A 24288-nucleotide genomic window follows, 5' to 3' on the forward strand; every position below is an offset into this window, starting at 1 on the left:
TCAGCCTTCGACAACTTAACCTGTGAAAAAAAATTTTTCTAAGCCCCGGGGTCACAATTTCAGCAAAAATCTGAAATTCTCCAACACACTCGAAAATGCTGCAAAATTGTTGCAAATTCACCCCTGAAAGGTTTCGTGGTGGAAATAGAAGGCTTTTTATCATAGGACAAGAAATCAGCCTTCGACAACTTAACCTGTGGGAAAAAAAATTTCTAAGCCCCGGGGTCACAACTTCAGCAAAAATCTGAAATTCTCCAATTCACTCAAAAATGCTGCCAAACTGTTGCAAATTCACCCCTGAAAGGTTTGGTGGTGGACATAGAAGGCTTTTTATCATAGGACAAGAAATCAGCCTTCGACAACTTAACCTGTGAAAAAAAATTTTTCTAAGCCCCGGGGTCACAACTTCAGCAAAAATCTGAAATTCTCCAATTCACTCAAAAATGCTGCCAAACTGTTGCAAATTCACCCCTGAAAGGTTTCGTGGTGGAAATAGAAGGCTTTTTATCATAGGACAAGAAATCAGCCTTCGACAACTTAACCTGTGAAAAAAAATTTTTCTAAGCCCCGGGGTCACAACTTCAGCAAAAATCTGAAATTCTCCAATTCATTCAAAAATGCTGCCAAACTGTTGCAAATTCACCCCTGAAAGGTTTCGTGGTGGAAATAGAAGGCTTTTTATCATAGGACAAGAAATCAGCCTTTGACAACTTAACCTGTGAAAAAAAAAATTTCTAAGCCCCGGGGTCACAACTTCAGCAAAAATCTGAAATTCTCCAATTCACTCAAAAATGCTGCCAAACTGTTGCAAATTCACCCCAGAAAGGTTTCGTGGTGGAAATAGAAGGCTTTTTATCATAGGACAAGAAATCAGCCTTCGACAACTTAACCTGTGAAAAAAAAAATTTCTAAGCCCCGGGGTCACAACTTCAGCAAAAATCTGAAATTATCCAATTCACTCAAAAATGCTGCCAAATTGTTGCAAATTCACCCCTGAAAGGTTTGGTGGTGGAAATAGAAGGCTTTTTATCATAGGACAAGAAGTCAGCCTTCAACAACTTAACCTGTGGAAAAAAAAATTTCTAAGCCCCGGGGTCACAACTTCAGCAAAAATCTGAAATTCTCCAATTCACTCAAAAATGCTGCCAAACTGTTGCAAATTCACCCCTGAAAGGCTTCGTGGTGGAAATAGAAGGCTTTTTATCATAGATCAAGAAATCAGCCTTTGACAACTTAACCTGTGAAAAAAATTTTTTCTAAGCCCCGGGGTCACAACTTCAGCAAAAATCTGAAATTCTCCAATTCACTCAAAAATGCTGCCAAACTGTTGCAAATTGAGCCCTGAAAGGTTTCATGGTGGAAATAGAAGGCTTTTTATCATAGGACAAGAAATCAGCCTTCGACAACTTAACCTGTGAAAAAAAAAATTTCTAAGCCCCGGGGTCACAACTTCAGCAAAAATCTGAAATTCTCCAATTCACTCAAAAATGCTGCCAAACTGTTGCAAATTGACCCCTGAAAGGTTTGGTGGTGGAAATAGAAGGCTTTTTATCATAGGACAAGAAATCAGCCTTCAACAACTAAACCTGTGAAAAAAAAAAAATTTCTAAGCCCCGGGGTCACAACTTCAGCAAAAATCTGAAATTATCCAATTCACTCAAAAATGCTGCCAAATTGTTGCAAATTCACCCCTGAAAGGTTTGGTGGTGGAAATAGAAGGCTTTTTATCATAGGACAAGAAATCAGCCTTCGACAACTTAACCTGTGAAAAAATTTTTTTCTAAGCCCCGGGGTCACAACTTCAGCAAAAATCTGAAATTCTCCAATTCATTCAAAAATGCTGCCAAACTGTTGCAAATTCACCCCTGAAACGTTTCGTGGTGGAAATAGAAGGCTTTTTATCATAGGACAAGAAATCAGCCTTCGACAACTTAACCTGTGAAAAAAAAATTTTCTAAGCCCCGGGGTCACAACTTCAGCAAAAATCTGAAATTCTCCAATTCACTCAAAAGTGCTGCCAAACTGTTGCAAATTCACCCCAGAAAGGTTTCGTGGTGGAAATAGAAGGCTTTTTATCATAGGACAAGAAATCAGCCTTCGACAACTTAACCTGTGAAAAAAAAAATTTCTAAGCCCCGGGGTCACAACTTCAGGAAAAATCTGAAATTATCCAATTCACTCAAAAATGCTGCCAAATTGTTGCAAATTCACCCCTGAAAGGTTTGGTGGTGGAAATAGAAGGCTTTTTATCATAGGACAAGAAATCAGCCTTCAACAACTTAACCTGTGGAAAAAAAAATTTCTAAGCCCCGGGGAAACAACTTCAGCAAAAATCTGAAATTCTCCAATTCACTCAAAAATGCTGCCAAACTGTTGCAAATTCACCCCTGAAAGGCTTTGTGGTGGAAATAGAAGGCTTTTTATCATAGGACAAGAAATCAGCCTTTGACAACTTAACGTGTAAAAAAATTTTTTCTAAGCCCCGGGGTCACAACTTCAGCAAAAATCTGAAATTCTCCAATTCACTCAAAAATGCTGCCAAACTGTTGCAAATTGACCCCTGAAAGGTTTGGTGGTGGAAATAGAAGGCTTTTTATCATAGGACAAGAAATCAGCCTTCGACAACTTAACCTGTGAAAAAAAAAATTTCTAAGCCCCGGGGTCACAACTTCAGCAAAAATCTGAAATTCTCCAATTCACTCAAAAATGCTGCCAAACTGTTGCAAATTCACCCCTGAAAGGTTTCGTGGTGGAAATTGAAGGCTTTTTATCATAGATCAAGAAATCAGCCTTTGACAACTTAACCTGTGAAAAAATTTTTTTCTAAGCCCCGGGGTCACAACTTCAGCAAAAATCTGAAATTATCCAATTCACTCAAAAATGCTGCCAAACTGTTGCAAATTGAGCCCTGAAAGGTTTCATGGTGGAAATAGAAGGCTTTTTATCATAGGACAAGAAATCAGCCTTCGACAACTTAACCTGTGAAAAAAAAAATTTCTAAGCCCCGGGGTCACAACTTCAGCAAAAATCTGAAATTCTCCAATTCACTCAAAAATGCTGCCAAACTGTTGCAAATTGACCCCTGAAAGGTTTGGTGGTGGAAATAGAAGGCTTTTTATCATAGGACAAGAAATCAGGCTTCGACAACTTAACCTGTGAAAAAAAAAATTTCTAAGCCCCGGGGTCACAACTTCAGCAAAAATCTGAAATTCTCCAATTCACTCAAAAATGCTGCCAAACTGTTGTAAATTCACCCCTGAAAGGTTTCGTGGTGGAAATAGAAGGCTTTTTATCATAGATCAAGAAATCAGCCTTTGACAACTTAACCTGTGAAAAAATTTTTTTCTAAGCCCCGGGGTCACAACTTCAGCAAAAATCTGAAATTCTCCAATTCACTCAAAAATGCTGCCAAACTGTTGCAAATTGAGCCCTGAAAGGTTTCATGGTGGAAATAGAAGGCTTTTTATCATAGGACAAGAAATCAGCCTTCAACAACTTAACCTGTGGAAAAAAAAATTTCTAAGCCCCGGGGAAACAACTTCAGCAAAAATCTGAAATTCTCCAATTCACTCAAAAATGCTGCCAAACTGTTGCAAATTCACCCCTGAAAGGCTTTGTGGTGGAAATAGAAGGCTTTTTATCATAGGACAAGAAATCAGCCTTTGACAACTTAACGTGTAAAAAAATTTTTTCTAAGCCCCGGGGTCACAACTTCAGCAAAAATCTGAAATTCTCCAATTCTCTCAAAAATGCTGCCAAACTGTTGCAAATTCACCCCTGAAAGGTTTGGTGGTGGAAATAGAAGGCTTTTTATCATAGGACAAGAAATCAGCCTTCGACAACTTAACCTGTGAAAAAAAAAATTTCTAAGCCCCGGGGTCACAACTTCAGCAAAAATCTGAAATTCTCCAATTCACTCAAAAATGCTGCCAAACTGTTGCAAATTCACCCCTGAAAGGTTTCGTGGTGGAAATAGAAGGCTTTTTATCATAGATCAAGAAATCAGCCTTTGACAACTTAACCTGTGAAAAAATTTTTTTCTAAGCCCCGGGGTCACAACTTCAGCAAAAATCTGAAATTCTCCAATTCACTCAAAAATGCTGCCAAACTGTTGCAAATTGAGCCCTGAAAGGTTTCATGGTGGAAATAGAAGGCTTTTTATCATAGGACAAGAAATCAGCCTTCGACAACTTAACCTGTGAAAAAAAAAATTTCTAAGCCCCGGGGTCACAACTTCAGCAAAAATGTGAAATTCTCCAATTCACTCAAAAATGCTGCCAAACTGTTGCAAATTGACCCCTGAAAGGTTTGGTGGTGGAAATAGAAGGCTTTTTATCATAGGACAAGAAATCAGGCTTCGACAACTTAACCTGTGAAAAAAAAAAATTTCTAAGCCCCGGGGTCACAACTTCAGCAAACATCTGAAATTCTCCAATTCACTCAAAAATGCTGCCAAACTGTTGCAAATTCACCCCTGAAAGGTTTCGTGGTGGAAATAGAAGGCTTTTTATCATAGATCAAGAAATCAGCCTTTGACAACTTAACCTGTGAAAAAAATTTTTTCTAAGCCCCGGGGTCACAACTTCAGCAAAAATCTGAAATTCTCCAATTCACTCAAAAATGCTGCCAAACTGTTGCAAATTGAGCCCTGAAAGGTTTCATGGTGGAAATAGAAGGCTTTTTATCATAGGACAAGAAATCAGCCTTCGACAACTTAACCTGTGAAAAAAAAAATTTCTAAGCCCCGGGGTCACAACTTCAGCAAAAATCTGAAATTCTCCAATTCACTCAAAAATGCTGCCAAACTGTTGCAAATTGAGCCCTGAAAGGTTTCGTGGTGGAAATAGAAGGCTTTTTATCATAGGACAAGAAATCAGCCTTTGACAACTTAACCTGTGAAAAAAAAAAATTCTAAGCCCCGGGGTCACAACTTCAGCAAAAATCTGAAATTCTCCAATTCACTCAAAAATGCTGCCAAATTGTTGCAAATTCACCCCTGAAAGGTTTGGTGGTGGAAATAGAAGGCTTTTTATCATAGGACAAGAAATCAGCCTTTGACAACTTAACGTGTAAAAAAAATTTTTCTAAGCCCCGGGGTCACAACTTCAGCAAAAATCTGAAATTCTCCAATTCACTCAAAAATGCTGCCAAACTGTTGCAAATTGACCCCTGAAAGGTTTGGTGGTGGAAATAGAAGGCTTTTTATCATAGGACAAGAAATCAGCCTTCGACAACTTAACCTGTGAAAAAAAAAATTCTCAGCCCCGGGGTCACAACTTCAGCAAAAATCTGAAATTCTCCAATTCACTCAAAAATGCTGCCAAACTGTTGCAAATTGACCCCTGAAAGGTTTGGTGGTGGAAATAGAAGGCTTTTTATCATAGGACAAGAAATCAGCCTTCGACAACTTAACCTGTGAAAAAAAAAAATTCTAAGCCCCGGGGTCACAACTTCAGCAAAAATCTGAAATTCTCCAATTCACTCAAAAATGCTGCCAAACTGTTGCAAATTCACCCCTGAAAGGTTTCGTGGTGGAAATAGAAGGCTTTTTATCATAGATCAAGAAATCAGCCTTTGACAACTTAACCTGTGAAAATAAATTTTTCTAAGCCCCGGGTTCACAACTTCAGCAAAAATGTGAAATTCTCCAATTCACTCAAAAATGCTGCCAAACTGTTGCAAATTGAGCCCTGAAAGGTTTCATGGTGGAAATAGACGGCTTTTTATCATAGGACAAGAAATCAGCCTTCGACAACTTAACCTGTGAAAAAAAAAATTTCTAAGCCCCGGGTTCACAACTTCAGCAAAAATGTGAAATTCTCCAATTCACTCAAAAATGCTGCCAAACTGTTGCAAATTGAGCCCTGAAAGGTTTCATGGTGGAAATAGAAGGCTTTTTATCATAGGACAAGAAATCAGCCTTCGACAACTTAACCTGTGAAAAAAAAAAATTTCTAAGCCCCGGGGTCACAACTTCAGCAAAAATCTGAAATTCTCCAATTCACTCAAAAATGCTGCCAAACTGTTGCAAATTGACCCCTGAAAGGTTTGGTGGTGGAAATAGAAGGCTTTTTATCATAGGACAAGAAATCAGGCTTCGACAACTTAACCTGTGAAAAAAAAAATTTCTAAGCCCCGGGGTCACAACTTCAGCAAAAATCTGAAATTCTCCAATTCACTCAAAAATGCTGCCAAACTGTTGCAAATTCACCCCTGAAAGGTTTGGTGGTGGAAATAGAAGGCTTTTTATCATAGGACAAGAAATCAGCCTTCGACAACTTAACCTGTGAAAAAAAAAAATTTCTAAGCCCCGGGGTCACAACTTCAGCAAAAATCTGAAATTATCCAATTTCCTCAAAAATGCTGCCAAATTGTTGCAAATTCACCCCTGAAAGGTTTGGTGGTGGAAATAGAAGGCTTTTTATCATAGGACAAGAAATCAGCCTTCGACAACTTAACCTGTGAAAAAAAATTTTTCTAAGCCCCGGGGTCACAACTTCAGCAAAAATCTGAAATTCTCCAATTCATTCAAAAATGCTGCCAAACTGTTGCAAATTCACCCCTGAAAGGTTTCGTGGTGGAAATAGAAGGCTTTTTATCATAGGACAAGAAATCAGCCTTCGACAACTTAACCTGTGAAAAAAAAATTTTCTAAGCCCCGGGGTCACAACTTCAGCAAAAATCTGAAATTCTCCAATTCACTCAAAAATGCTGCCAAACTGTTGCAAATTCACCCCAGAAAGGTTTCGTGGTGGAAATAGAAGGCTTTTTTTTATAGGACAAGAAATCAGCCTTCGACAACTTAACCTGTGAAAAAAAAAATTTCTAAGCCCCGGGGTCACAACTTCAGCAAAAATCTGAAATTATCCAATTCACTCAAAAATGCTGCCAAATTGTTGCAAATTCACCCCTGAAAGGTTTGGTGGTGGAAATAGAAGGCTTTTTATCATAGGACAAGAAATCAGCCTTCCACAACTTAACCTGTGGGGAAAAAAAATTCTAAGCCCCGGGGTCACAACTTCAGCAAAAATCTGAAATTCTCCAATTCACTCAAAAATGCTGCCAAACTGTTGCAAATTCACCCCTGAAAGGCTTCGTGGTGGAAATAGAAGGCTTTTTATCATAGGACAAGAAATCAGCCTTTGACAACTTAACGTGTAAAAAAATTTTTTCTAAGCCCCGGGGTCACAACTTCAGCAAAAATCTGAAATTCTCCCATTCACTCAAAAATGCTGCCAAACTGTTGCAAATTCACCACTGAAAGGTTTCGTGGTGGAAATAGAAGGCTTTTTATCATAGGACAAGAAATCAGCCTTCGATAACTTAACCTGTGGGAAAAAAAATTTCTAAGCCCCGGGGTCATAACTTCAGCAAAAATCTGAAATTCTCCAATTCACTCAAAAATGCTGCCAAAGTGTTGCAAATTCACCCCTGAAAGGTTTGGTGGTGGACATAGAAGGCTTTTTATCATAGGACAAGAAATCAGCCTTCGACAACTTAACCTGTGGGAAAAAAAAATTTCTAAGCCCCGGGGTCACAACTTCAGCAAAAATCTGAAATTATCCAATTCACTCAAAAATGCTGCCAAATTGTTGCAAATTCACCCCTAAAGGTTTGGTGGTGGAAATAGAAGGCTTTTTATCATAGGACAAGAAATCAGCCTTCGACAACTTAACCTGTGAAAAAAAAAATTTCTAAGCCTCGGGGTCACAACTTCAGCAAAAATCTGAAATTCTCCAATTCACTCAAAAATGCTGCCAAACTGTTGCAAATTCACCCCTGAAAGGTTTCGTGGTGGAAATAGAAGGCTTTTTATCTTAGGACAAGAAATCAGCCTTTGACAACTTAACCTGTGAAAAAAATTTTTTCTAAGCCCCGGGGTCACAACTTCAGCAAAAATCTGAAATTCTCCAATTCACTCAAAAATGCTGCCAAACTGTTGCAAATTGAGCCCTGAAAGGTTTTGTGGTGGAAATAGAAGGCTTTTTATCATAGGACCAGAAATCAGCGTTCGACAACTTAAACTGTGGGGAAAAAAAATTGCTAAGCCCCGGGGTCACAAATTTAGCAAAAATCTGAAATTCTCCAATTCACTCAAAAATGCTGCCAAACTGTTGCAAATTGACCCCTGAAAGGTTTGGTGGTGGAAATAGAAGGCTTTTTATCATAGGACAAGAAATCAGCCTTCGACAACTTAACCTGTGAAAAAAAAAATTTCTAAGCCCCGGGGTCACAACTTCAGCAAAAATCTGAAATTATCCAATTCACTCAAAAATGCTGCCAAACTGTTGCAAATTCACCCCTGAAAGATTTCGTGGTGGAAATAGAAGGCTTTTTATCATAGGACAAGAAATCAGCCTTTGACAACTTAACCTGTGAAAAAATTCACAACTTCAGCAAAAATCTGCAATTCTCCAATTCACTCAAAAATGCTGCCAAACTGTTGCAAATTCACCCCTGAAAGGTTTCGTGGTGGAAATAGAAGGCTTTTTATCATAGGACAAGAAATCAGCCTTCGACAACTTAACCTGTGGAAAAAAAAATTTCTAAGCCCCGGGGTCACAACTTCAGCAAAAATCTGAAATTCTCCAATTCACTCAAAAATGCTGCCAAACTGTTGCAAATTCACCCCTGAAAGGTTTCGTGGTGGAAATAGAAGGCTTTTTATCATAGATCAAGAAATCAGCCTTTGACAACTTAACCTGTGAAAAAAATTTTTTCTAAGCCCCGGGGTCACAACTTCAGCAAAAATCTGAAATTCTCCAATTCACTCAAAAATGCTGCCAAACTGTTGCAAATTGAGCCCTGAAAGGTTTCATGGTGGAAATAGAAGGCTTTTTATCATAGGACAAGAAATCAGCCTTCGACAACTTAACCTGTGAAAAAAAAAATTTCTAAGCCCCGGGGTCACAACTTCAGCAAAAATCTGAAATTCTCCAATTCACTCAAAAATGCTGCCAAACTGTTGCAAATTGACCCCTGAAAGGTTTGGTGGTGGAAATAGAAGGCTTTTTATCATAGGACAAGAAATCAGGCTTCGACAACTTAACCTGTGAAAAAAAAAAATTTCTAAGCCCCGGGGTCACAACTTCAGCAAAAATCTGAAATTCTCCAATTCACTCAAAAATGCTGCCAAACTGTTGCAAATTCACCCCTGAAAGGTTTGGTGGTGGAAATAGAAGGCTTTTTATCATAGGACAAGAAATCAGCCTTCGACAACTTAACCTGTGGAAAAAAAAAATTTCTAAGCCCCGGGGTCACAACTTCAGCAAAAATCTGAAATTATCCAATTCACTCAAAAATGCTGCCAAATTGTTGCAAATTCACCCCTGAAAGGTTTGGTGGTGGAAATAGAAGGCTTTTTATCATAGGACAAGAAATCAGCCTTCGACAACTTAACGTGTAAAAAAAATTTTTCTAAGCCCGGGGTCACAACTTCAGCAAAAATCTGAAATTCTCCAATTCACTCAAAAATGCTGCCAAACTGTTGCAAATTGACCCCTGAAAGGTTTGGTGGTGGAAATAGAAGGCTTTTTATCATAGGACAAGAAATCAGCCTTCGACAACTTAACCTGTGAAAAAAAAAATTCTAAGCCCCGGGGTCACAACTTCAGCAAAAATCTGAAATTCTCCAATTCACTCAAAAATGCTGCCAAACTGTTGCAAATTGACCCCTGAAAGGTTTGGTGGTGGAAATAGAAGGCTTTTTATCATAGGACAAGAAATCAGCCTTCGACAACTTAACCTGTGAAAAAAAAAAATTCTAAGCCCCGGGGTCACAACTTCAGCAAAAATCTGAAATTCTCCAATTCACTCAAAAATGCTGCCAAACTGTTGCAAATTGACCCCTGAAAGGTTTGGTGGTGGAAATAGAAGGCTTTTTATCATAGGACAAGAAATCAGGCTTCGACAACTTAACCTGTGAAAAAAAAAATTTCTAAGCCCCGGGGTCACAACTTCAGCAAAAATCTGAAATTCTCCAATTCACTCAAAAATGCTGCCAAACTGTTGCAAATTCACCCCTGAAAGGTTTCGTGGTGGAAATAGAAGGCTTTTTATCATAGATCAAGAAATCAGCCTTTGACAACTTAACCTGTGAAAATAAATTTTTCTAAGCCCCGGGTTCACAACTTCAGCAAAAATGTGAAATTCTCCAATTCACTCAAAAATGCTGCCAAACTGTTGCAAATTGAGCCCTGAAAGGTTTCATGGTGGAAATAGAAGGCTTTTTATCATAGGACAAGAAATCAGCCTTCGACAACTTAACCTGTGAAAAAAAAAAATTCTAAGCCCCGGGTTCACAACTTCAGCAAAAATGTGAAATTCTCCAATTCACTCAAAAATGCTGCCAAACTGTTGCAAATTGAGCCCTGAAAGGTTTCATGGTGGAAATAGAAGGCTTTTTATCATAGGACAAGAAATCAGCCTTCGACAACTTAACCTGTGGGAAAAAAAAATTTCTAAGCCCCGGGGTCACAACTTCAGCAAAAATCTGAAATTATCCAATTCACTCAAAAATGCTGCCAAATTGTTGCAAATTCACCCCTAAAGGTTTGGTGGTGGAAATAGAAGGCTTTTTATCATAGGACAAGAAATCAGCCTTCGACAACTTAACCTGTGAAAAAAAAAATTTCTAAGCCTCGGGGTCACAACTTCAGCAAAAATCTGAAATTCTCCAATTCACTCAAAAATGCTGCCAAACTGTTGCAAATTCACCCCTGAAAGGTTTCGTGGTGGAAATAGAAGGCTTTTTATCTTAGGACAAGAAATCAGCCTTTGACAACTTAACGTGTAAAAAAATTTTTTCTAAGCCCCGGGGTCACAACTTCAGCAAAAATCTGAAATTCTCCCATTCACTCAAAAATGCTGCCAAACTGTTGCAAATTCACCACTGAAAGGTTTCGTGGTGGAAATAGAAGGCTTTTTATCATAGGACAAGAAATCAGCCTTCGATAACTTAACCTGTGGGAAAAAAAATTTCTAAGCCCCGGGGTCATAACTTCAGCAAAAATCTGAAATTCTCCAATTCACTCAAAAATGCTGCCAAAGTGTTGCAAATTCACCCCTGAAAGGTTTGGTGGTGGACATAGAAGGCTTTTTATCATAGGACAAGAAATCAGCCTTCGACAACTTAACCTGTGGGAAAAAAAAATTTCTAAGCCCCGGGGTCACAACTTCAGCAAAAATCTGAAATTATCCAATTCACTCAAAAATGCTGCCAAATTGTTGCAAATTCACCCCTAAAGGTTTGGTGGTGGAAATAGAAGGCTTTTTATCATAGGACAAGAAATCAGCCTTCGACAACTTAACCTGTGAAAAAAAAAATTTCTAAGCCTCGGGGTCACAACTTCAGCAAAAATCTGAAATTCTCCAATTCACTCAAAAATGCTGCCAAACTGTTGCAAATTCACCCCTGAAAGGTTTCGTGGTGGAAATAGAAGGCTTTTTATCTTAGGACAAGAAATCAGCCTTTGACAACTTAACCTGTGAAAAAAATTTTTTCTAAGCCCCGGGGTCACAACTTCAGCAAAAATCTGAAATTCTCCAATTCACTCAAAAATGCTGCCAAACTGTTGCAAATTGAGCCCTGAAAGGTTTTGTGGTGGAAATAGAAGGCTTTTTATCATAGGACCAGAAATCAGCGTTCGACAACTTAAACTGTGGGGAAAAAAAATTGCTAAGCCCCGGGGTCACAAATTTAGCAAAAATCTGAAATTCTCCAATTCACTCAAAAATGCTGCCAAACTGTTGCAAATTGACCCCTGAAAGGTTTGGTGGTGGAAATAGAAGGCTTTTTATCATAGGACAAGAAATCAGCCTTCGACAACTTAACCTGTGAAAAAAAAAATTTCTAAGCCCCGGGGTCACAACTTCAGCAAAAATCTGAAATTATCCAATTCACTCAAAAATGCTGCCAAACTGTTGCAAATTCACCCCTGAAAGATTTCGTGGTGGAAATAGAAGGCTTTTTATCATAGGACAAGAAATCAGCCTTTGACAACTTAACCTGTGAAAAAATTCACAACTTCAGCAAAAATCTGCAATTCTCCAATTCACTCAAAAATGCTGCCAAACTGTTGCAAATTCACCCCTGAAAGGTTTCGTGGTGGAAATAGAAGGCTTTTTATCATAGGACAAGAAATCAGCCTTCGACAACTTAACCTGTGGAAAAAAAAATTTCTAAGCCCCGGGGTCACAACTTCAGCAAAAATCTGAAATTCTCCAATTCACTCAAAAATGCTGCCAAACTGTTGCAAATTCACCCCTGAAAGGTTTCGTGGTGGAAATAGAAGGCTTTTTATCATAGATCAAGAAATCAGCCTTTGACAACTTAACCTGTGAAAAAAATTTTTTCTAAGCCCCGGGGTCACAACTTCAGCAAAAATCTGAAATTCTCCAATTCACTCAAAAATGCTGCCAAACTGTTGCAAATTGAGCCCTGAAAGGTTTCATGGTGGAAATAGAAGGCTTTTTATCATAGGACAAGAAATCAGCCTTCGACAACTTAACCTGTGAAAAAAAAAATTTCTAAGCCCCGGGGTCACAACTTCAGCAAAAATCTGAAATTCTCCAATTCACTCAAAAATGCTGCCAAACTGTTGCAAATTGACCCCTGAAAGGTTTGGTGGTGGAAATAGAAGGCTTTTTATCATAGGACAAGAAATCAGGCTTCGACAACTTAACCTGTGAAAAAAAAAAATTTCTAAGCCCCGGGGTCACAACTTCAGCAAAAATCTGAAATTCTCCAATTCACTCAAAAATGCTGCCAAACTGTTGCAAATTCACCCCTGAAAGGTTTGGTGGTGGAAATAGAAGGCTTTTTATCATAGGACAAGAAATCAGCCTTCGACAACTTAACCTGTGGAAAAAAAAAATTTCTAAGCCCCGGGGTCACAACTTCAGCAAAAATCTGAAATTATCCAATTCACTCAAAAATGCTGCCAAATTGTTGCAAATTCACCCCTGAAAGGTTTGGTGGTGGAAATAGAAGGCTTTTTATCATAGGACAAGAAATCAGCCTTCGACAACTTAACGTGTAAAAAAAATTTTTCTAAGCCCGGGGTCACAACTTCAGCAAAAATCTGAAATTCTCCAATTCACTCAAAAATGCTGCCAAACTGTTGCAAATTGACCCCTGAAAGGTTTGGTGGTGGAAATAGAAGGCTTTTTATCATAGGACAAGAAATCAGCCTTCGACAACTTAACCTGTGAAAAAAAAAATTCTAAGCCCCGGGGTCACAACTTCAGCAAAAATCTGAAATTCTCCAATTCACTCAAAAATGCTGCCAAACTGTTGCAAATTGACCCCTGAAAGGTTTGGTGGTGGAAATAGAAGGCTTTTTATCATAGGACAAGAAATCAGCCTTCGACAACTTAACCTGTGAAAAAAAAAAATTCTAAGCCCCGGGGTCACAACTTCAGCAAAAATCTGAAATTCTCCAATTCACTCAAAAATGCTGCCAAACTGTTGCAAATTGACCCCTGAAAGGTTTGGTGGTGGAAATAGAAGGCTTTTTATCATAGGACAAGAAATCAGGCTTCGACAACTTAACCTGTGAAAAAAAAAATTTCTAAGCCCCGGGGTCACAACTTCAGCAAAAATCTGAAATTCTCCAATTCACTCAAAAATGCTGCCAAACTGTTGCAAATTCACCCCTGAAAGGTTTCGTGGTGGAAATAGAAGGCTTTTTATCATAGATCAAGAAATCAGCCTTTGACAACTTAACCTGTGAAAATAAATTTTTCTAAGCCCCGGGTTCACAACTTCAGCAAAAATGTGAAATTCTCCAATTCACTCAAAAATGCTGCCAAACTGTTGCAAATTGAGCCCTGAAAGGTTTCATGGTGGAAATAGAAGGCTTTTTATCATAGGACAAGAAATCAGCCTTCGACAACTTAACCTGTGAAAAAAAAAAATTCTAAGCCCCGGGTTCACAACTTCAGCAAAAATGTGAAATTCTCCAATTCACTCAAAAATGCTGCCAAACTGTTGCAAATTGAGCCCTGAAAGGTTTCATGGTGGAAATAGAAGGCTTTTTATCATAGGACAAGAAATCAGCCTTCGACAACTTAACCTGTGGGAAAAAAAAATTTCTAAGCCCCGGGGTCACAACTTCAGCAAAAATCTGAAATTATCCAATTCACTCAAAAATGCTGCCAAATTGTTGCAAATTCACCCCTAAAGGTTTGGTGGTGGAAATAGAAGGCTTTTTATCATAGGACAAGAAATCAGCCTTCGACAACTTAACCTGTGAAAAAAAAAATTTCTAAGCCTCGGGGTCACAACTTCAGCAAAAATCTGAAATTCTCCAATTCACTCAAAAATGCTGCCAAACTGTTGCAAATTCACCCCTGAAAGGTTTCGTGGTGGAAATAGAAGGCTTTTTATCTTAGGACAAGAAATCAGCCTTTGACAACTTAACCTGTGAAAAAAATTTTTTCTAAGCCCCGGGGTCACAACTTCAGCAAAAATCTGAAATTCTCCAATTCACTCAAAAATGCTGCCAAACTGTTGCAAATTGAGCCCTGAAAGGTTTTGTGGTGGAAATAGAAGGCTTTTTATCATAGGACCAGAAATCAGCGTTCGACAACTTAAACTGTGGGGAAAAAAAATTGCTAAGCCCCGGGGTCACAAATTTAGCAAAAATCTGAAATTCTCCAATTCACTCAAAAATGCTGCCAAACTGTTGCAAATTGACCCCTGAAAGGTTTGGTGGTGGAAATAGAAGGCTTTTTATCATAGGACAAGAAATCAGCCTTCGACAACTTAACCTGTGAAAAAAAAAATTTCTAAGCCCCGGGGTCACAACTTCAGCAAAAATCTGAAATTATCCAATTCACTCAAAAATGCTGCCAAACTGTTGCAAATTCACCCCTGAAAGATTTCGTGGTGGAAATAGAAGGCTTTTTATCATAGGACAAGAAATCAGCCTTTGACAACTTAACCTGTGAAAAAATTCACAACTTCAGCAAAAATCTGCAATTCTCCAATTCACTCAAAAATGCTGCCAAACTGTTGCAAATTCACCCCTGAAAGGTTTCGTGGTGGAAATAGAAGGCTTTTTATCATAGGACAAGAAATCAGCCTTCGACAACTTAACCTGTGGAAAAAAAAATTTCTAAGCCCCGGGGTCACAACTTCAGCAAAAATCTGAAATTCTCCAATTCACTCAAAAATGCTGCCAAACTGTTGCAAATTCACCCCTGAAAGGTTTCGTGGTGGAAATAGAAGGCTTTTTATCATAGATCAAGAAATCAGCCTTTGACAACTTAACCTGTGAAAAAAAATTTTTCTAAGCCCCGGGGTCACAACTTCAGCAAAAATCTGAAATTCTCCAATTCACTCAAAAATGCTGCCAAACTGTTGCAAATTGAGCCCTGAAAGGTTTCATGGTGGAAATAGAAGGCTTTTTATCATAGGACAAGAAATCAGCCTTCGACAACTTAACCTGTGAAAAAAAAAATTTCTAAGCCCCGGGGTCACAACTTCAGCAAAAATCTGAAATTCTCCAATTCACTCAAAAATGCTGCCAAACTGTTGCAAATTGACCCCTGAAAGGTTTGGTGGTGGAAATAGAAGGCTTTTTATCATAGGACAAGAAATCAGGCTTCGACAACTTAACCTGTGAAAAAAAAAAATTTCTAAGCCCCGGGGTCACAACTTCAGCAAAAATCTGAAATTCTCCAATTCACTCAAAAATGCTGCCAAACTGTTGCAAATTCACCCCTGAAAGGTTTGGTGGTGGAAATAGAAGGCTTTTTATCATAGGACAAGAAATCAGCCTTCGACAACTTAACCTGTGGAAAAAAAAAATTTCTAAGCCCCGGGGTCACAACTTCAGCAAAAATCTGAAATTATCCAATTCACTCAAAAATGCTGCCAAATTGTTGCAAATTCACCCCTGAAAGGTTTGGTGGTGGAAATAGAAGGCTTTTTATCATAGGACAAGAAATCAGCCTTCGACAACTTAACGTGTAAAAAAAATTTTTCTAAGCCCGGGGTCACAACTTCAGCAAAAATCTGAAATTCTCCAATTCACTCAAAAATGCTGCCAAACTGTTGCAAATTGACCCCTGAAAGGTTTGGTGGTGGAAATAGAAGGCTTTTTATCATAGGACAAGAAATCAGCCTTCGACAACTTAACCTGTGAAAAAAAAAATTCTAAGCCCCGGGGTCACAACTTCAGCAAAAATCTGAAATTCTCCAATTCACTCAAAAATGCTGCCAAACTGTTGCAAATTGACCCCTGAAAGGTTTGGTGGTGGAAATAGAAGGCTTTTTATCATAGGACAAGAAATCAGCCTTCGACAACTTAACCTGTGAAAAAAAAAAATTCTAAGCCCCGGGGTCACAACTTCAGCAAAAATCTGAAATTCTCCAATTCACTCAAAAATGCTGCCAAACTGTTGCAAATTCACCCTTGAAAGGTTTCGTGGTGGAAATAGAAGGCTTTTTATCATAGATCAAGAAATCAGCCTTTGACAACTTAACCTGTGAAAATAAATTTTTCTAAGCCCCGGGTTCACAACTTCAGCAAAAATGTGAAATTCTCCAATTCACTCAAAAATGCTGCCAAACTGTTGCAAATTGAGCCCTGAAAGGTTTCATGGTGGAAATAGAAGGCTTTTTATCATAGGACAAGAAATCAGCCTTCGACAACTTAACCTGTGAAAAAAAAAAATTCTAAGCCCCGGGTTCACAACTTCAGCAAAAATGTGAAATTCTCCAATTCACTCAAAAATGCTGCCAAACTGTTGCAAATTGAGCCCTGAAAGGTTTCATGGTGGAAATAGAAGGCTTTTTATCATAGGACAAGAAATCAGCCTTCGACAACTTAACCTGTGAAAAAAAAAAATTTCTAAGCCCCGGGGTCACAACTTCAGCAAAAATCTGAAATTCTCCAATTCACTCAAAAATGCTGCCAAACTGTTGCAAATTGACCCCTGAAAGGTTTGGTGGTGGAAATAGAAGGCTTTTTATCATAGGACAAGAAATCAGGCTTCGACAACTTAACCTGTGAAAAAAAAAAATTTCTAAGCCCCGGGGTCACAACTTCAGCAAAAATCTGAAATTCTCCAATTCACTCAAAAATGCTGCCAAACTGTTGCAAATTCACCCCTGAAAGGTTTGGTGGTGGAAATATTAGGCTTTTTATCATAGGACAAGAAATCAGCCTTCGACAACTTAACCTGTGAAAAAAAAAAATTTCTAAGCCCCGGGGTCACAACTTCAGCAAAAATCTGAAATTATCCAATTTCCTCAAAAATGCTGCCAAATTGTTGCAAATTCACCCCTGAAAGGTTTGGTGGTGGAAATAGAAGGCTTTTTATCATAGGACAAGAAATCAGCCTTCGACAACTTAACCTGTGAAAAAATTTTTTTCTAAGCCCCGGGGTCACAACTTCAGCAAAAATCTGAAATTCTCCAATTCATTCAAAAATGCTGCCAAACTGTTGCAAATTCACCCCTGAAAGGTTTCGTGGTGGAAATAGAAGGCTTTTTATCATAGGACAAGAAATCAGCCTTCGACAACTTAACCTGTGAAAAAAAAAATTTCTAAGCCCCGGGGTCACAACTTCAGCAAAAATCTGAAATTCTCCAATTCACTCAAAAATGCTGCCAAACTGTTGCAAATTCACCCCAGAAAGGTTTCGTGGTGGAAATAGAAGGCTTTTTTTTATAGGACAAGAAATCAGCCTTCGACAACTTAACCTGTGAAAAAAAAAATTTCTAAGCCCCGGGGTCACAACTTCAGCAAAAATCTGAAATTATCCAATTCACTCAAAAATGCTGCCAAATTGTTGCAAATTCACCCCTGAAAGGTTTGGTGGTGGAAATAGAAGGCTTTTTATCATAGGACAAGAAATCAGCCTTCAACAACTTAACCTGTGGGAAAAAAAAATTCTAAGCCCCGGGGTCACAACTTCAGCAAAAATCTGAAATTCTCCAATTCACTCAAAAATGCTGCCAAACTGTTGCAAATTCACCCCTGAAAGGCTTCGTGGTGGAAATAGAAGGCTTTTTATCATAGGACAAGAAATCAGCCTTTGACAACTTAACGTGTAAAAAAATTTTTTCTAAGCCCCGGGGTCACAACTTCAGCAAAAATCTGAAATTCTCCAATTCACTCAAAAATGCTGCCAAACTGTTGCAAATTCACCCCTGAAAGGTTTCGTGGTGGAAATAGAAGGCTTTTTATCATAGGACAAGAAATCAGCCTTCGACAACTTAACCTGTGAAAAAAAAATTTTCTAAGCCCCCGGGGTCACAACTTCAGCAAAAATCTGAAATTCTCCAATTCACTCAAAAATGCTGCCAAACTGTTGCAAATTCACCCCAGAAAGGTTTCGTGGTGGAAATAGAAGGCTTTTTATCATAGGATAAGAAATCAGCCTTCGATAACTTAACCTGTGGGAAAAAAAATTTCTAAGCCCCGGGGTCACAACTTCAGCAAAAATCTGAAATTCTCCAATTCACTCAAAAAGGCTGCCAAACTGTTGCAAATTCACCCCTGAAAGGTTTGGTGGTGGACATAGAAGGCTTTTTATCATAGGACAAGAAATCAGCCTTCGACAACTTAACCTGTGGGGAAAAAAAATTTCTAAGCCCCGGGGTCACAACTTCAGCAAAAATCTGAAATTCTCCAATTCACTCAAAAATGCTGCCAAACTGTTGCAAATTCACCCCTGAAAGGTTTCGTGGTGGAAATAGAAGGCTTTTTATCATAGGACAAGAAATCAGCCTTTGACAACTTAACCTGTGAAAAAAATTTTTTCTAAGCCCCGGGGTCACAACTTCAGCAAAAATCTGAAATTCTCCAATTCACTCAAAAATGCTGCCAAACTGTTGCAAATTGAGCCCTGAAAGGTTTCCTGGTGGAAATAGAAGGCTTTTTATCATAGGACAAGAAATCAGCCTTCGACAACTTAACGTGTAAAAAAAATTTTTCTAAGCCCCGGGGTCACAACTTCAGCAAAAATCTGAAATTCTCCAATTCACTCAAAAATGCTGCCAAACTGTTGCAAATTGACCCCTGAAAGGTTTGGTGGTGGAAATAGAAGGTTTTTTATCATAGGACAAGAAATCAGCCTTCGACAACTTAACCTGTGAAAAAAAAAAAATTCTAAGCCCCGGGGTCACAACTTCAGCAAAAATCTGAAATTCTCCAATTCACTCAAAAATGCTGCCAAATTGTTGCAAATTCACCCCTGAAAGGTTTGGTGGTGGAAATAGAAGGCTTTTTATCATAGGATAAGTAATCAGCCTTCGACAACTTAACCTGTGGAAAAAAAAAATTCTAAGCCCCGGGGTCACAACTTCAGCAAAAATCTGAAATTCTCCAATTCACTCAAAAATGCTGCCAAACTGTTGCAACTTCACCCCTGAAAAGTTTCGTGGTGGAAATAGAAGGCTTTTTATCTTAGGACAAGAAATCAGCCTTTGACAACTTAACCTGTGAAAAAAAAATTTTCTAAGCCCCGGGGTCACAACTTCAGCAAAAATCTGAAATTCTCCAATTCACTCAAAAATGCTGCCAAACTGTTGCAAATTGAGCCCTGAAAGGTTTTGTGGTGGAAATAGAAGGCTTTTTATCATAGGACCAGAAATCAGCGTTCGACAACTTAAACTGTGGAAAAAAAAAATTGCTAAGCCCCGGGGTCACAAATTTAGCAAAAATCTGAAATTCTCCAATTCACTCAAAAATGCTGCCAAACTGTTGCAAATTGACCCCTGAAAGGTTTGGTGGTGGAAATAGAAGGCTTTTTATCATAGGACAAGAAATCAGCCTTCGACAACTTAACCTGTGAAAAAAAAAATTTCTAAGCCCCGGGGTCACAACTTCAGCAAAAATCTGAAATTATCCAATTCACTCAAAAATGCTGCCAAACTGTTGCAAATTGACCCCTGAAAGATTTCGTGGTGGAAATAGAAGGCTTTTTATCATAGGACAAGAAATCAGCCTTTGACAACTTAACCTGTGAAAAAATTCACAACTTCAGCAAAAATCTGCAATTCTCCAATTCACTCAAAAATGCTGCCAAACTGTTGCAAATTCACCCCTGAAAGGTTTCGTGGTGGAAATAGAAGGCTTTTTATCATAGGACAAGAAATCAGCCTTCGACAACTTAACCTGTGGAAAAAAAAAATTCTAAGCCCCGGGGTCACAACTTCAGCAAGAATCTGAAATTCTCCAATTCACTCAAAAATGCTGCCAAAGTGTTGCAAATTCACCCCTGAAAGGTTTGGTGGTGGACATAGAAGGCTTTTTATCATAGGACAAGAAATCAGCCTTCGACAACTTAACCTGTGAAAAAAAGAATTTCTAAGCCCCGGGGTCACAACTTCAGCAAAAATCTGAAATTCTCCAATTCACTCAAAAATGCTGCCAAACTGTTGCAAATTCACCCCTGAAAGGTTTGGTGGTGGACATAGAAGGCTTTTTATCATAGGACAAGAAATCAGCCTTCGACAACTTAACCTGTGAAAAAAAAAAATTCTAAGCCCCGGGGTCACAACTTCAGCAAAAATCTGAAATTCTCCAATTCACTCAAAAATGCTGCCAAATTGTTGCAAATTCACCCCTGAAAGGTTTGGTGGTGGAAATAGAAGGCTTTTTATCATAGGACAAGAAATCAGCCTTCGACAACTTAACCTGTGGAAAAAAAAAATTCTAAGCCCCGGGGTCACAACTTCAGCAAAAATCTGAAATTCTCCAATTCACTCAAAAATGCTGCCAAACTGTTGGAACTTCACCCCTGAAAAGTTTCGTGGTGGAAATAGAAGGCTTTTTATCTTAGGACAAGAAATCAGCCTTTGACAACTTAACCTGTGAAAAAAAATTTTTCTAAGCCCCGGGGTCACAACTTCAGCAAAAATCTGAAATTCTCCAATTCACTCAAAAATGCTGCCAAACTGTTGCAAATTGACCCCTGAAAGGTTTGGTGGTGGAAATAGAAGGCTTTTTATCATAGGACAAGAAATCAGCCTTCGACAACTTAACCTGTGAAAAAAAAAATTTCTAAGCCCCGGGGTCACAACTTCAGCAAAAATCTGAAATTATCCAATTCACTCAAAAATGCTGCCAAACTGTTGCAAATTCACCCCTGAAAGAATTCGTGGTGGAAATAGAAGGCTTTTTATCATAGGACAAGAAATCAGCCTTTGACAACTTAACCTGTGAAAAAATTCACAACTTCAGCAAAAATCTGCAATTCTCCAATTCACTCAAAAATGCTGCCAAACTGTTGCAAATTCACCCCTGAAAGGTTTCGTGGTGGAAATAGAAGGCTTTTTATCATAGGACAAGAAATCAGCCTTCGACAACTTAACCTGTGGAAAAAAAAATTTCTAAGCCCCGGGGTCACAACTTCAGCAAGAATCTGAAATTCTCCAATTCACTCAAAAATGCTGCCAAAGTGTTGCAAATTCACCCCTGAAAGGTTTGGTGGTGGACATAGAAGGCTTTTTATCATAGAACAAGAAATCAGCCTTCGACAACTTAACCTGTGAAAAAAAGAATTTCTAAGCCCCGGGGTCACAACTTCAGCAAAAATCTGAAATTCTCCAATTCACTCAAAAATGCTGCCAAACTGTTGCAAATTCACCCCTGAAAGGTTTGGTGGTGGACATAGAAGGCTTTTTATCATAGGACAAGAAATCAGCCTTCGACAACTTAACCTGTGAAAAAAAAAAATTCTAAGCCCCGGGGTCACAACTTCAGCAAAAATCTGAAATTCTCCAATTCACTCAAAAATGCTGCCAAATTGTTGCAAATTCACCCCTGAAAGGTTTGGTGGTGGAAATAGAAGGCTTTTTATCATAGGACAAGAAATCAGCCTTCGACAACTTAACCTGTGAAAAAAAAAAAATTCTAAGCCCCGGGGTCACAACTTCAGCAAAAATCTGAAATTCTCCAATTCACTCAAAAATGCTGCCAAACTGTTGCAACTTCACCCCTGAAAAGTTTCGTGGTGGAAATAGAAGGCTTTTTATCTTAGGACAAGAAATCAGCCTTTGACAACTTAACCTGTGAAAAAAATTTTTTCTAAGCCCCGGGGTCACAACTTCAGCAAAAATCTGAAATTCTCCAATTCACTCAAAAATGCTGCCAAACTGTTGCAAATTGAGCCCTGAAAGGTTTTGTGGTGGAAATAGAAGGCTTTTTATCATAGGACAAGAAATCAGCCTTCGACAACTTAACCTGTGAAAAAAAAAAATTGCTAAGCCCCGGGGTCACAACTTCAGCAAAAATCTGAAATTCTCCAATTCACTCAAAAATGCTGCCAAACTGTTGCAAATTGACCCCTGAAAGGTTTGGTGGTGGAAATAGAAGGCTTTTTATCATAGGACAAGAAATCAGCCTTCGACAACTTAACCTGTGAAAAAAAAAATTTCTAAGCCCCGGGGTCACAACTTCAGCAAAAATCTGAAATTATCCAATTCACTCAAAAATGCTGCCAAACTGTTGCAAATTCACCCCTGAAAGATTTCGTGGTGGAAATAGAAGGCTTTTTATCATAGGACAAGAAATCAGCCTTTGACAACTTAACCTGTGAAAAAATTCACAACTTCAGCAAAAATCTGCAATTCTCCAATTCACTCAAAAATGCTGCCAAACTGTTGCAAATTCACCCCTGAAAGGTTTCGTGGTGGAAATAGAAGGCTTTTTATCATAGGACAAGAAATCAGCCTTCGACAACTTAACCTGTGGGAAAAAAAATTTCTAAGCCCCGGGGTCACAACTTCAGCAAGAATCTGAAATTCTCCAATTCACTCAAAAATGCTGCCAAAGTGTTGCAAATTCACCCCTGAAAGGTTTGGTGGTGGACATAGAAGGCTTTTTATCATAGGACAAGAAATCAGCCTTCGACAACTTAACCTGTGAAAAAAAGAATTTCTAAGCCCCGGGGTCACAACTTCAGCAAAAATCTGAAATTCTCCAATTCACTCAAAAATGCTGCCAAACTGTTGCAAATTCACCCCTGAAAGGTTTGGTGGTGGACATAGAAGGCTTTTTATCATAGGACAAGAAATCAGCCTTCGACAACTTAACCTGTGAAAAAAAAAAATTCTAAGCCCCGGGGTCACAACTTCAGCAAAAATCTGAAATTCTCCAATTCACTCAAAAATGCTGCCAAATTGTTGCAAATTCACCCCTGAAAGGTTTTGTGGTGGAAATAGAAGGCTTTTTATCATAGGACAAGAAATCAGCCTTCAACAACTTAACCTGTGAAAAAAAAAAATTCTAAGCCCCGGGGTCACAACTTCAGCAAAAATCTGAAATTCTCCAATTCACTCAAAAATGCTGCCAAACTGTTGCAACTTCACCCCTGAAAAGTTTCGTGGTGGAAATAGAAGGCTTTTTATCTTAGGACAAGAAATCAGCCTTTGACAACTTAACCTGTGAAAAAAAAATTTTCTAAGCCCCGGGGTCACAACTTCAGCAAAAATCTGAAATTCTCCAATTCACTCAAAAATGCTGCCAAACTGTTGCAAATTGAGCCCTGAAAGGTTTTGTGGTGGAAATAGAAGGCTTTTTATCATAGGACCAGAAATCAGCGTTCGACAACTTAAACTGTGGAAAAAAAAAAATTGCTAAGCCCCGGGGTCACAAATTTAGCAAAAATCTGAAATTCTCCAATTCACTCAAAAATGCTGCCAAACTGTTGCAAATTGACCCCTGAAAGGTTTGGTGGTGGAAATAGAAGGCTTTTTATCATAGGACAAGAAATCAGCCTTCGACAACTTAACCTGTGAAAAAAAAAATTTCTAAGCCACGGGGTCACAACTTCAGCAAAAATCTGAAATTATCCAATTCACTCAAAAATGCTGCCAAACTGTTGCAAATTCACCCCTGAAAGATTTCGTGGTGGAAATAGAAGGCTTTTTATCATAGGACAAGAAATCAGCCTTTGACAACTTAACCTGTGAAAAAATTCACAACTTCAGCAAGAATCTGAAATGCTCCAATTCACTCAAAAATGCTGCCAAAGTGTTGCAAATTCACCCCTGAAAGGTTTGGTGGTGGACATAGAAGGCTTTTTATCATAGGACAAGAAATCAGCCTTCGACAACTTAACCTGTGAAAAAAAGAATTTCTAAGCCCCGGGGTCACAACTTCAGCAAAAATCTGAAATTCTCCAATTCACTCAAAAATGCTGCCAAAGTGTTGCAAATTCACCCCTGAAAGGTTTGGTGGTGGACATAGAAGGCTTTTTATCATAGGACAAGAAATCAGCCTTCGACAACTTAACCTGTGAAAAAAAGAATTTCTAAGCCCCGGGGTC

This window comes from Podarcis liolepis (assembly GCF_965112155.1).
Source record: "Podarcis liolepis genome assembly, chromosome: 3".
Classification (NCBI taxonomy): Eukaryota; Metazoa; Chordata; class Lepidosauria; order Squamata; family Lacertidae; genus Podarcis; species Podarcis liolepis.